This window comes from Mastomys coucha, unplaced genomic scaffold, assembly GCF_008632895.1.
Source record: "Mastomys coucha isolate ucsf_1 unplaced genomic scaffold, UCSF_Mcou_1 pScaffold11, whole genome shotgun sequence".
NCBI lineage: Eukaryota > Metazoa > Chordata > Mammalia > Rodentia > Muridae > Mastomys > Mastomys coucha.
Window position 1 is genome coordinate 2,429,754 of NW_022196893.1, and position 12,283 is coordinate 2,442,036.

At 40.6% G+C, this 12,283-nt stretch overlaps 1 protein-coding gene and 1 long non-coding RNA gene across 5 annotated transcripts in view; one reads left to right on the top strand and one right to left on the bottom strand.

Moving 5' to 3' along the window:
• Fam135b (family with sequence similarity 135 member B) overlaps positions 1–12,283 on the bottom strand; it is a 280,335-nt gene that overhangs the window by 256,771 nt on the left and 11,281 nt on the right. The gene's annotated exons all lie outside the window — the stretch shown is intronic.
• The window catches only part of LOC116073509, a 62,382-nt gene that overhangs the window by 41,154 nt on the left and 8,945 nt on the right, over positions 1–12,283 (top strand). The window lies entirely within an intron of this gene.

A 12,283-nucleotide genomic window follows, 5' to 3' on the forward strand; every position in this document is an offset into this window, starting at 1 on the left:
GCCAACCTCAGGTTTAGCATCAGATGAACAGTGCTCTCCAATCTACAGATGAAGTACTCAGCCCTGGCTGTCAATCATTTATTTTGTCCTAAAATCACACAGTAAGTTCTGTAGTACTAGAAGGGAGACCGAGGGATGTTCATTCCTAAATACCAGGTTATTTCATGTTCAAAGTGCCTTGTCTGACACCACTGATGCCCACAGACTTCTCCTAATCCCAAACAAACTCAGCAGGATGATGGGGGTGGCAGTACTGCAGGGGGCAGGTGCTGCAGGCGGGTGGTGGTGGTCATGCTTTAACCTGGAGCCTGAGTACAGTCTACACTTCCCAATAATGTACAGCATGCAGCAAATGGGAGCCGCAGGAGGCTGCTCTGCCAACAGCTTCTCCTCACCTGAACCTGCTCTGGTTCCAAGCTTCCTGCTCAGTGTGTTAATGTCACACTGCCAACTTCTAAGTGCACAGCTTGGTACATGAGTCATTTGATCTCTTAAATTTGACCATGAGTGTCAGCCAGGACCGAGTTTATTTTCCCTTTAGTTGGATAAGTGACAAACCTTGCCCTCATAGGCGGAGGGCCTGGAAAGAAACCTACAATAGAAGGCCAAGTTGAGCCCCTTAGACAACCAGTGAATGACTAAACGGGTCTGTTTCTGACACAACTTGCTTTGTGCTGATATTGAGACAGGTCAAAGTAAGTAAGAGACGCACCCTGTGACCCAGTTAAAGAGAATGGGTTAGAATCTCAATCAGGAGAGAGAAGTAGGTCAGCATGAGGGTGAGCATGACATGAGCCTAGAGACAATAATGGAAAGGGAACCATGGCAGACAAGTGTGAAGAACAGGACACAGTGAATGGTCTGGGGACTCGATGGGCAGGGGACTCAATGAGCAGGGGACTCGATGGGCAGGTGAGTCCACAGGACAGAGAAAAGATGGTATTTGGGAAATGAGGCTGCATAGAAGAGTGGCGGTACAGGAGCTGGCTCATCAGCAGTTGCTGACAGAACTAATGACTGAAGAGCAGAATCTAAGAAAGAATAATGTAGCCTGTTACAAGATGAGCGGTAAGAGTAAATTAATATATCTGCAGACTGCAGTGAGAATGGCTTATCAGAAACCTCCCTTCTCTCAAAGCTTTTAGTTAACTATATGTCAGGCAGTGGGGCTCTGTGTAATTTATTTCACGTCTCCTTCAGGAAACGAAGGGTTTGCATCACCCCAGTCACTTAAAGATTTTCTTTTCCTGATGAGAGTGATGTGGCAAATTTACATTAACTTTGCTTTGAAGATTTAGGATCAGATATCTGGATGCCACTGAAAGGCTGACTATGATCATATGCAAACGTCTATTAAGGAAGTGAAACAAAGTGGCCGAGACAGTAGCAGATCCCAGAACTAGTGATGATCCCAGCCTCCTGGTTACTTCCCCACAATTTGTCTGCCCTTTTTCCAAGAGTCATTAGGACAGTCAGGCTCCTTGCAGTCACTGTCTTCTCCCAGTGTTGCTGAGTAGGTCACTTCCAGGCTGCTCTATAAATGTGCAGATGGGATTGTGAAACGAAGAATGGGGTTCCCAGCCTGCTGCTGTAGAGGGACTGCTGCAAGTCTATCTGAGGGTGGCCAGAGCTATAGCCTTTAAAATGAGGGAACCAGGGTAAATCAACCAGAGGCATTTGAACAAAGTGTAATCAAAATCTTCGACCTAATGCGCTAGATTGATAGTCACTGTCCATTGGGGGTTACTTAAATTTGGATTATTTAAGTAGACTCTTTTTACACATATCTTCTAATTTCATAATTGCCACATTTTGAGAGCTCAGTAAATACCTGTTGCTAGTTGTTATCATGCAGTGCTATGTATATGGAACACTTTTATCAATATAAAACGTTCTTTTTTTTTTTTTTTTGAAGTATAAGATCTAAATGTATTTCTTAGAAATGGCATCAGACTTTTACAGTCATTGCAAAAGAGAGATGGTAAATCTGGCAGCTCAATAGTTGAGGTATATCTGAGGCTATCTGAAATATACTGGGTCTAAAGCAGCAGCTATCTCCTCTGGACTGGTGCTGCATCCCCCGGGCCCAAGTGCTCTGGGCCCGGGGGGAATGCGGATTGCATGAATCTGAGTCCTAGCCCATCTAAGTTCTAGTGCTAGTCCTGCATGTGAGTCCAAGTCCTTCTTCCCCCAGCCCTAGTGTTAGACTGAAGTCACATAGGCAAGCGACCCCCACACCAAGGTCAGCAGGGTCTGGTAGCTAGGGGTGAAGCAGGAGGAAAAGGGGTGGAGCCCTCCCTGTTGAGGTATTCTTATGCTAATTCTCTGGTTCTTGCTGGAGGCAGGCAGAAAGGAGTCCCAACCTAACACTTTTAGCTAATGTCTTAGAGTGAGAGAAACCTTTCAATTACTCTCTAGTATGTAAAACATTAAACTAGGATAGTTGGAAACATTGTGTTGGCCAGGAGACAATGCCCAATCTTAACCATTTACAAATCATTTCTTGGGGTACCTTGGGGGAGAATTCCCGTAGTCCTAACTTCCAGGGTTTCTGAAATACAGGGGAGGAAAGTCAATGTAAATAGTACCATAAAGACATAATCAGGAGATCCCAACAAGATTTTTTTTTTTTTTTTTTTTTTTTTTTATAAAACAGGAGCAAAGGTCATGGGTAAGATTTGAAAGGGGAAATTTTGGAAACAATTCTAGAGCTAAAGAGAATATGAACATATCATCAAAATAAATGTTAACACCGGTGGAATTGTACTTTACTTCAAAAGGTATTTATTACAGTCAACTTCCTTATTAATAGAAACACATGAATATTCACATGTTTACATGTCACAGAATAATGCTAACTTTTTTAATGCTGTATATCATCAGAGTGTTATTAAAGAAAATTTAATTTTTAGGATAAGCCTGCTGAAGAATTTGAGTTGTCTTGCCCTGAAGTCTACAATTCCTCAACTCTCTCCCCACCCCATCCCCCTTTCATTTACATGTTTATTTTGAGACAGCCTTTTTAAATCTATTTCTGTTTCCATACAGCCCATACTGGGCTTAAACTTACTATCTTCCAGCCTCAGCCTCTGGAGTGTTCAGACTACAGCTATATTTCACGACAGACAGCTAATTTATTATTAAATAATCTAGAAAATGTGCATATACTCTTATTCTTCTAAAGAAAATATTACAGAATGCCAAAAATTGCAACACCTGGGTAGAAAAAAAGTTGGGAATTCATTCCACCTTTCTGTTGCTTTTTTTACATGATTGAAAATTTTCGTTTGAAAATCTTTGTGACATAGCATCCCAGTGGAATTTACAGAGCTGATAAATGTCAAAACTCCCATTTGTATGTGAAAGCCCCTGTGCTTGCCAGGCCTGGTGAGGTAATATTTCTATTCTTCTGACACTGTCTTATTTACACATGTGTATAAGAGATAAACAGAGAGGAATAATTGCATCATGTCTCATGACCCATCAGCCTTTCACTGTTTGTGACTCAATATTCACAGACAGAAGAAAGCCTGCATATTGCACAACTGTGAAATTTTCAGTATTCTCCTCCGTCTGGAAACAATCAATTTTATTATGATCCCACTGGTCCTAATGTCTTTACTCTCTTCTTGTTTTTCCTCCTTTTTACTTTCTAGGCAGGCTGTTGGAATTTACATGCAATATTTATGTTGGCCTATCAAATATAAGACACTTGGCCTCTCCTGTGTCTGTCCCAAATGGCTGTTGACCCAGGGAAAATAACAGGGCTTTCACAAGGCAACTTGTGACTGGGTATTTCTCTAAGCAGACACAAGTGCTTTGTGTCTGCATACTTTGTGTCTGCATACTTTGACTGGAGACCCTAAGGGATCATGTACTGTATGACGCCTTAAACTATGGAAGTTCAAGTATTAAGAAAAAGCTCAAGGATGTAGAAGTCATTAGAACCACAGGATTGCAACTACAGAATGGACTTCATGGGACATCAAGAGAGCGACATGAAGCCCCATGCCCAAGAACTCAAAGTATCAGAGGCCCTTTGATCCTTGCAAACTGCATGCCTTTGGACAAAGTTGCAGGGGAAAACAAATATGCCATCAAAAGGAGCATGTGCAGCCTATATCAAGCATCATGCTAATTATACCTAATGATGTATGGTATTGTGGAGAAGGCAATGGGTTTTGCGTAGGGTTTCAGCAGGACTGCAGGCCAGTGCCAAAAGCAGTGCTGCCAGCATTCTACACATGCAGGTTCATCAACTTAGGTAGAAAGAAGATTATGACTGCAAAGAGATGCAAGAGGATGTTCGCCTCTCCTGGGCCATAATGGAAAAGGATAGGGGCATAGTGGAGGGGCTTATGATGAACGATAAATGGAGTGAGAGTCAAATATGGGAAGGATGATCTCTGTCTTTGTTCTAGGGAAATAGATGGACAAAGCCAAAGTACATTAACCAAGCAAACATCCAGAAATGCAAAAGGGCCATGAAAATCAAGAGCAAGACTGGGCCTTAATGAGTTCAAAGGGCTTTGGAATACATTCTGGCGAAGACTGGTATGGCTTGTAAAGACTGGTATGTGCCAGACATGGGAGTCAGAATACTGTTTGCAATAGTTAAAGCCTCTGGAAAGGATCAGGACATCATGATTTTTAATTCACATTAAAATATTAAAGGGCCAGATCTTATGCCAGGAAGGAACATGGCGTCTGGGAATTAACCACAGAGTTAGAAAGGACATCTTATAAGACAAAACAGAACTGTTGCATGACAGACAGAAAGAGATTGATGGAAGAATAAAATCTGGAAAAGGTATGTGTATGAAGAAGTTCACACAAGAAAAGCATGCTCAGTTTAGTCACCTAAAGACAAGTCCTTTCAAAGACAGAGAAAACAAACTGTCTCCCATGAATGAGAAACTAGAAATGCATTAGTGATCTGTCTTGAAGCATGTACAGTGGGAGAAGAGTAATGAAAAGTAAGGAAATGGGAACATCTAGTTTAGACAAATTGTTTGAGATGAGGACGCAGAATCCACACCAGGCATGACCACAGGGTTATGTCTCTTGAAAAGAGAGAGCAATTTCTATCTTTTGCAGACACTACAGAGCTGTAGACCAGAGTCAAGAGGAAGGAAGCTTTTTCTACCTTGAAGAAACAAGTAAAGTCATAGCAATATATGTCCCCTATGCTATTTTCTAAGGTTAGGACCCAAAACCAGTTGATACAAGGAGTGTCTGGCCTCAGTGGAAATCCTGTTTTACCAGGATTTGCTGTGAAAATAGTATATCTGAGGACAGGGATATGAAGTGGCAGGGGGCTGGATTGTTAAAAGGGAGATGGAGAGCAGTTTATAGAGGTTTTAAGGCAACGTTAAGAATGATGATGAGTTTATAATACAAAGACTATGGATTTTAGCTGACAGTATTGGAAGGAGGCAGTGGGTTGAGGCATGCCTTCCTCAGAAGCTCATACAGCTTTAGGGCAGCCAGAGAGCCACCTGCCTGTTTTGCTAAGACAAAGGAAACATGGCTTATTATAAATGGAGCATATTTAAGGCCTACATTATGTAAAGCACACAGACAGCATGAACTATACTCAGAAATCCAACCATTAGTAGGAATCAGCACATTCTGAAAACACAGGAATAAAGTGATCAGATAAATTCTCAAACTCAAACTACTTCCACCTTTTGCTCCATCCAGGAGTATGGTTGCATAACTAGCTCTGCTCTTGAAAGACAGCTGGATACAGAAGGCAGACCTAAAGTAAGCATCAGAACTGACCAAACAGCCAGCCCAGACCAGCACAGCCCATAGGAACACCCAGGCGTCTACAGGACATACATCACCAAGTATAATCTAAAAGCTTCTTGCTGACTATCGTCCTGAGATATGCAGTGCCAGCAATAGTATGTATAGTCTCTTCTGATGTGTTCAGCTACATAAATGCCCCAGTACTTCCATCACAGACCTCACGGCTATACCTTGAGAAGTTCTAAATTCCAGTGGCCATCTTACTTCTCTCTTTGAGAAGATGAGCCTTCTTAAAATGTACCAGACAGATTCTGACCAACATCACTTAAAGTAATGTCTTTAAGCCAATCTGGATGCCAAGGATAGCTGTTTGATGCCACTAAGAATAACATACTGCAACCTCATCAAAAGGCTACCAGAGTTCATCTAAAGGTCACCAGAGGGACATACATACAATGGAAAAATAAAGGAGGAAAATATTGCTGACCAATTGGCAATCATGTTGGCATACATTTTAATGCTCTGACATGAGAAAGAAAACTTTTCCATCAAATTGTGATTTTGCTGTTTTAATTCAGCCAACCTTTATGTGAGTGCACATAAAACTATAAACAGAATGAGCCCTTCAAACATAAACCATCCCTAGAGACCTCTATAAGGGGTGCTCTGGGACAGATTTGCTATGCACGCTATATAAAGACCAGTATCCCATGTTTTATTTGATGGTATCAGTGTGTCTCGAGCTAAACTTTAAATATATTCAGTGATTTTTATCTGAGATTTGCAAATTCATTGTAAAAAGCCAGCTGGTCAACAGAAAACAAATATAGCCCCAATTCCTTCTTGGCTGCATGAAGGAAGCTTAATCTGCTCTGTGAATACAGCTGATGGTGTTGCCTGGAACATTTGTGAAGGGTGATGTGAATAGCTGGGACAAAAGTATGGACTCTGAATCTGCAAAAATACTCATTACAGTTCTATCATTTGCCAACTGTATGTCCATCTGCAAGTGATGGACTCTCTGGGCCTCTCATCCTATCTCATGAGAAAAATGATGTCTTCTATGTCACATTTCATGAGGGTCAAGTGATACATGTCAAATAAAAGATCAGAAACTAGCCCATAAATGTGACTCAATGACAGCGCTCGATTTCATACAACTCCATGTCTACCACACATATAAAAAAGCGAGTTCATTAAGAGTCTAGACACGAGCTGCGAAGCTGGCTCTTTTAATACAGTGCCCATCACACAATCAGAGGTTCAGAATTCAGATTTCGAGAATGCAGCTAGGAAGTCAAGCATGGCAGCTTGTGTCTGTTACTTCAACCTTCCAGCTGGAAGGCATGGAGATATGTTGATTCCTGGATTCCATTGGCCATCCAGACTAGCTAATTAATTAGCTTCAGGTTCAGTGAGGGACTATATCTCAAAAAAATCAGACAGCTATGAAGGGAAAGGGGAACACTCAATGTTAGCCTCAGGCTTCTACATGCATATCTAAACACACATGTACATGCACACCCATATGCACAACACACACATACATACAAATATACACATATACACACAAAAAATTTAGATATAAGGCTGGGTGTGGTGGTACATACCTTTAAGCCCAGCATTTAGAGACAAATCTAGGAGTTAATCCTTCCCTATGAACTCTCATACATATTTTGTGAATTCAGCTTACAATTCTGACATCAGTAACATTGGTTTTGTTATACCCAATCCAGATCCTCCACAACTCACAGGCTCTGAGTATGGCTCCTAATAAAACTATTTCTCTGAAATAGTCAGCTTGATCGTTCATTCTCATGCAGGTAGCTTACGTCGCCCTCCACATCAGAACCTCAGAATCTTTCACTATTTAACATGTTCCTTCAATATAAACAATACCTCCACAAGTTGCCAGACCAATTTTCATTATCATCTGCTTTCTTTAGGCTCTCACTAAAGCTTAACTTGAAAATAAACACTAAAATACCTGTGAAGATATGAAGGAGATTCTCTGACATTGCTGGGTAAATGAATAAAATATATGAAAGACAGTTTGCCAAACACACTCTTAATATATCATCTTGATATACCATAAAATATACAGTCATATCCCTTGAAACTTATCTAAACCAGATGAATCCCTGGGTCATCTCAAAAAGTAGAAAGTATAGACAAATATTTATGAAATCTTTATTCATAAACACCCAAACTTAGAAGCAATCAATATGTAAATGATCAAATAAGCATATTGTAGCACTTAGAGAAGACAAAATATTATTCAGCACTAAAAAAGAAATGGGTTGTCACATCTTGTAAAGGCACATAAGAGTCTCAAATGTATACTACTAAGGAAAGTAAGCAATCTGAAAATTGTGTGATTTCAACTATAAGACATCCTAAAAAAGGAAAAACTATGAGAAAACAGAAATGATCTCTGATTCTGAGAGATTTGGGGAACCAGATCCAACACTGGAAATTACAACTCATTATACCCAAACCAACAAACCATTCATCAAGACTGAATCTCAATATAAATCACAGACCATGTGGTACTGGTACATTTGTGTAAGTGCACTGATTGAAAAGAAAGTACCTTTGTGAAGTAGAACAGTGATATTTCTAGAACCTGCTTACTATATGATACTGTGGTCCAGCTAAGCCCAGGCTTGTGAGACCCCAGAAGAAAGTGATGATTTCATCCCTTTAATGGGTGGGAAGATGCTTATCCGATGAGATGAAGATTGAGATGAGTCTGGGCCAGTGATGAAAGGTAGTGTGTGTGTGTGTGTGTGTGTGTGTGTGTGTGTGTGTGTGTGTGTGTGTGTTTAGAGGGATAGAGGGATGGGAATAGAAAATACCATTGTGACAAAAGTGTAAATGAATCCCCCAGTTTCAATCACTTCCTCCAAATTCTCAGAGGAGTGGTAAAGAGCCCTTGGTAATATTCAATTATCAAATCTAGACACTATTGTCAATGCCAGCAAGTGCTGATGACAGGAGCCTGATATAGCTGTCTCCTGAGAGACTCTAACAGTACCCGACTAATACAGAAGTAGAGGCTCATGGCCATCCATTGGACTGACTACAGGGTCCCCAATGAAGGAGCTAGAGAAAGGACCCAAGGAACTGAAGGGTTTGTAGTCCCTTAGGATGAACAACAATATGAGCTAACTAGTGCCCTCAGAGCTCCCAGGGACTAAAACTCCAACCAAAGAGTACACATGGTGGGACTAATGGCTCCAGCAGCATATGAATAGCAGAGGATGGCCAAGTTGGTCATCAGTGGGAGGAGAAGCCCTTGGCCCTGTGAAGGTTCTATGCCCCAGTGTAAGGGAATGCCAGGGCCAGTAAACAGGAGAGGGTAATGTGGTGAGCAGGGGGAAGGGGAGGGAACAGGGGTTTGTTTTAGTTTTAATTATATTTTATTTTATTGAAGGGGAACCTGGGAAAGGAGATATTGTAATTAAAGAAAACATCTAATAAAAAAATAGAAAGAAAAAGAGCCCTTGGTAAACCAGGCAATGAGGTTTAGTCTGTGTGATTTAACGGTAAGTAAATTTTAAACACACTTCACAAGAGTCTTATGCAGAGTGATAGGAAGAGAACATGTTTGTGGGCATCAAACTACTGTGAAGATCAGCTTCTGGCCTTCATTCAGGTTTGCTGTGCAACTAAGAGCAGGTTCTGGCTATCTCTGTGCCTCTTCTCATCTGTCATTGTGGCTGACAATAGCTTCAACATACACAGCAACAAAGAGCATGGCCCAAGAGGGACACTTCTTCAGTCCCGTCCCACAGAAGGGCTTAGAAAGAACTTGCCTTCCTCTTCCCCCTCTTCAGCACTGCTTGATAACTCAAGGCTAAAATGTCCCTTAAGGACAATTTTATGGTTGCTCTTTACTTCCAATATTCGTGCAATTTAAAAAGCAAGAGGAAACAAAGAAAAGCAAGGGGACCTTATTGTGTAATTCAGAAGCACTTCTATAAATAACCATCCTATTCCTCCCAAAGGCCAACAGAAACCTGCATGCTGAAATGCCACATTTGACGGATTCTACCTCAGCCCCAGGATTTCAAAGATAATCTTATCTTTATATATTTCCTTTAAACAAACAGAAGAGGTAATTTATTCTTCAGTGTGTTTTATGCTCTCATTTAAAATCAACAAGGTTTCATAAGAGCTACCATCTCATCTGCCAGCAGTATCACTTTAGTTCCAATGGTGCATGCCCCAGAAACCCATTTCCAGATAACTTATATCCAATCTTTCAAATAGAAAATACTTTCATATTTAATTTCATCAATGTCAGATGTGAGTTATTTCAGAAAGCTCTCTTCTGTTTTATTTCAGCCAAGTCTATATAGAGTATAGCTTAGTTTTTTGCCTGGAAACTCATTGCTTTGTTTCTGAGTATGTCCTTTCTTATGGCTGTCACACACATTATCCTAGAGACCCCCAAAGACACAATCATCTCCTAAGTGTGCCACACAGAGGGTCCAAGGTGCTACCTAACAAAGACTGTTACCCCATGCTCTATCTCATGAGATATGCCATTTAAGTAAAAGTCTGACTCCAGCACCTTGGTTTTGGCTCCAGGGTCTGGTGGGATAGCTCTGTGGTTTAGAGTCCATGCAACTTTTGCAGAGGACTCGGCTTCACTTCCTAATACCGACATAGCACCTCCAAACTATTTATAACTCCAGTGCGAGGAACTACAACACTATTTTCTGGTCTTCAGGAGCCCTGTATACACATAAACCATATACATATGTACAATCAAGCAACAATACATATAAAATAAAAATAAATCATTTTAAAGAGTAAAATGTTGCCTATGTCTTCTTATTGACAGTATTCAGGCTACTCATTAATCAAACAAACGCCACCTAACCTCCCCCATGCACCATGAATTATAGTAGATTTTGTTCAGTTTTATTTAGGTTATCTTGTTGCTAATAACAGTCCCCACATGAGAGGCAAATTATTGCTGTTCTGGGGGGCATAAAAATAATTAATGCAAGTTAAATAATACATTTGATGTGCTAGATAACCTAGGGAGAGCTGAGATTCTAACCAGGACCCTCAAAAGAATGTTGCTGAATCCATAGATTGGGGGCTGGGGGAGGGGAAAGGGTGAGAAAAGCAGCTAAAAGGAAAGACATCTAATGACTTGAGAGAGAAATCAGAAAAGAGTTGGTTTGGAGTAGATGTGGAATCCCAGAATGGCAAAATTCAACAAGTATGCCCATAGAAGAGGCCACACCCACAGGTTAACTAATATGTAATGACTGTTATGTGACCAAGATTGTCACCAAGCTGGGTAGAGGAGAAGCTTCCAGTGCTGGGAAGGTGGACTTCAGCATGGTACAGAGCTCATCTTGCAGGATTTGGGAGGTACCTATGATAATGGTAAGACTTGACCACTCCCTTCCCAGCCTCTGCTCTACTCTCAGGCTTTTCTTTATTGTTCTGTTGTTTTCATTTGTCTTAGAGCCTTTTAACTTATTTTTTGAGATTATAGCTAAATTTTAAAATTTCTCATTTCCCTTTTCCCTCCCTTCTAATCTTCCCATATATCCCTTCCTGTTCTCCTTAAAGTCCTTTTTAAAAATTGTTATTGCATGAATATAAGTTTAGGTATACACACACACATATTCCTAAATGGGTAGGGGACACCCTCATAGAGGCAGAGGGAGAAGGCATGGGATAGGGGGTTTCTGAAGGGGAGACCTGGAAAGAGGAAAACATTTAAAATGTAAATAAAGAAAATATCCAATTAAAAATAAAGAAATAATTGCTATTGCATGAATATAAGTATAGCTACACACACATATTCCTAAATATAACCTGTTCAGTTCATATGCTACCTGTATGTATGTTTTTAGGACTGGCTGATGGGTATTGGACAATAAATTGCTGTGTTCTTTCCCAAACAGTGAGATTTTACATAGAATCAAACCTATGTGGATGCTTTTATATTGGGGTTGAATTCTTTCATTTGTCAGTGTCTCCAAAAATGGCAATATTTCATTTGTATTTGCATTCATGTTTTTGTGAGACAAGCAGTGAACAGTGCAGCCAGAATGGAAAGGAAAGATATGACAATGTGACCTGGCTTCCGGGCACTCCAAAAGTTAGGGGAAACTTTGTGCAACAATATGTATTTCTATGTCTTTCTCAAAGGGTCCCATAAGGATCTAGCTTGTGTCAAAAGCAGGCTGGGTGAGTTCCAGTTGAAATAGCTTATCATGTGGTGGAGTTAGTAGGGAGTTTCTCTACTGTGAACCCTTCACAAAGTTCTTGTGTCAGCTCATAACAAACAGAATATTCTTACCATATTCTTCTGAGAACTGTTTCTGGCTGACAGTAATGACTCCCAGAAATATTTTAGAAGAAATGTGGCCAAAGTCAGTCCAACAGATCATCACATAATTCTGGACCCCTATGTTATAGACCAGATAGGGTCCACAGTCTTACAAACAATCTGATTGTGACCAGAGCTATAACCACATCTCTGTCATCTCCCCTC